The sequence below is a fragment of the Parasteatoda tepidariorum genome, chromosome 6 (genome assembly GCF_043381705.1).
Source record: "Parasteatoda tepidariorum isolate YZ-2023 chromosome 6, CAS_Ptep_4.0, whole genome shotgun sequence".
NCBI lineage: Eukaryota > Metazoa > Arthropoda > Arachnida > Araneae > Theridiidae > Parasteatoda > Parasteatoda tepidariorum.
Genome location: NC_092209.1, coordinates 68,560,913 through 68,563,272, shown reverse-complemented (window position 1 = coordinate 68,563,272; position 2,360 = coordinate 68,560,913). Strand labels below are relative to the sequence as shown.

Here is a 2,360-nt window from a genome sequence, read left to right as displayed (position 1 = left end):
GTATATATTTATATATATATATAAAATATTTATAAGTTTGCAAATCCTTTGCTAAATATTTCAATACTGAAATAGACTCATCATACATTATTTCATCGTAAAAAAACATTCCTCCAGCCCCTCGAATCATTTTAACTTAAAAATGCACCCATCACAATATTTTTCATTAAATAAATAGAAAGGAAAGAAAATTAAATGGTGGTATGTCATTAATTAATATTTTAATAAGGGACTTTATTTTTACAAATTCTTAAATTTGGTTCCTGGAAAAAGATAACAAGTCTATGCAACTTTAGAGTTAGAAAATTGTGAATAGATCTTTGATAAATTCTTTAAAGTTGAACCCCTTTTTCCTAAATCTACAGCTTATAAGTCGAGTTTTTACAACTTACAAAAACAGTGCCTTTTACGAAATTTTGGGATCGAACTTTGATAGCGGTAAGAAGGTAGAATCTTGAATTCTTTCGATCACATAGTGACATTTGAACTCTTTCGGCATAGTAGTGATCACTAAGATACGATTATCTGATTATGAAAAGAGGCAATTAATATAGTAAAATAATGAATTGTATTAAATATTAGTGTCTAACTAGTGTCTAAACTAGAAAAAATGTTCAAATATACGATCATTTGACTGAGCAACAGACTTTAATTCAACAGCAAGAGTCCATGCACATGTTTTTTTTAAATGTTGTGTATTTTTTCCTTTCATAAAAAATAATCCAAATTCTTGTTTCAGTAGATTTTTTATTTTTAAAAGTGCTTTAATTTTTTGTTTAGCTTGGGAAAAGAGAGCACTATTTATTAGGAAAACTTTTTCGAAAAATGTATGAGGGGTTTTTCACAACCAAACCAACAGAGGTAAGTTTTATATAAAAAAAACATTATAATTATGTTTCTGTTATGATAATTTATTTGTAATTCTGTTAATTGTTTTAATTTGAAGTTAATATATTATTTAATTAAACAGAATTTATTTGATTTATATAGATTGAAATATAGATTGATTTTATAGATTGAATTTGATTTATTTTAAAAATTAAAGGAATTTTAAATATTTTATAGGTTTAATTAATTTCAAGAATTTTGATTGCTTTCTTTTATTTCTTACAGATTTTAATTATTGTTAATTCTTATGAGTTTTAACTTTTAAATCAAATTACGTTTGTAAACTTTAGTTATTTTTAAATTAAAATATTTTTTTAAACTCAGATTATTTTCTTAAGTTAAAGTTTTACAAGTTGAAGTCTCTTTAAAAGTTAAAGTTCATTTTTAACTTAATTTATTGATTTAATTATTTTAATGCATTTTACTTAGTTTCTTAAATTTCAACTATTTCATTAACTTAAAATATTGTTACCAGGAAAACTAGACGCTCTTCATTTTCAGTAAAACACAACTAAAATAATGTCTAGAATTAACTTAAACGCTAAGATTGATGTGATCTTGAACTAAGTTATTGCAATTTCATCCTGGCAAAAAAATTGGTTTCATGTAATTTTTCCTTATAGATTGTATTTTAAAACTGGTATACTCAAGATAGCAGTGCTAAAATAATTTTAATAAAAATTGCATTTCCTTTTTTTTCATTGTTATAATTTCTGAAACTTGATTAAAGACTTCATTTGCTTCAAAAATATACAAATTGGTAATCTGATTTGCCTCTTTCGGGCACTGTGGTATTTTCAGTTCAATTTTTTTCTTTTTTGCCTACTGTGGTTTTTCTAGATTTGTTTATCCCCTTTTTTTCCATTTTTTGTTCGCAACTTTACGGTTTATATTTGTATATTATTTTCTTCTTATTCACCCGTGGCAAATCTTGAAAATGGGCTCTTATTTTTGGGAGCTTTAAACAGGTCGGCTGTTATTTCTAATTTGTATATTTTAGCGAACGAAGTTTTTATTCGAGTAATATCTTACCGCTCAGTTTCTTGATATTATTCTTCATACTTCTGAAACTCCTTTAAATGCATAGTCTTACGTGAGGTAAGCCATTACAGTTTGAAACTGAAACCTATATTAAACCCACATTTACAGCTGCTTCTATATACATTATAAAAGCAATAATAAAAACTTGCTTTTAATATTTTAATAACGTCTGTAAACCAGGGCTCGAAAAAACTCAGTAATTTCACCCGTCCCCGAGGACGGCTTGTCCAACAATGTACCCGTCCTCCTTTGAAACTGGCCTGTAGCTTCTATATAAATAAAAATATAATTTTCTCTTATTTATTACAAACATTTATATAAATTGCACAATGAATTAGTAGTTACTAGGATTACATAATACAGTAATAAAAGAAATACTAGGTTACTAATAGTAACCTAGTATTTCTTTTATGAAATAATTTAAATGACAA

General features: G+C 25.7%; 1 protein-coding gene across 1 annotated transcript in view; it reads left to right on the top strand.

Moving 5' to 3' along the window:
• Positions 1–2,360, top strand: part of LOC107439968 (lysosomal acid phosphatase-like) — a 23,427-nt gene that overhangs the window by 4,157 nt on the left and 16,910 nt on the right. The gene's annotated exons all lie outside the window — the stretch shown is intronic.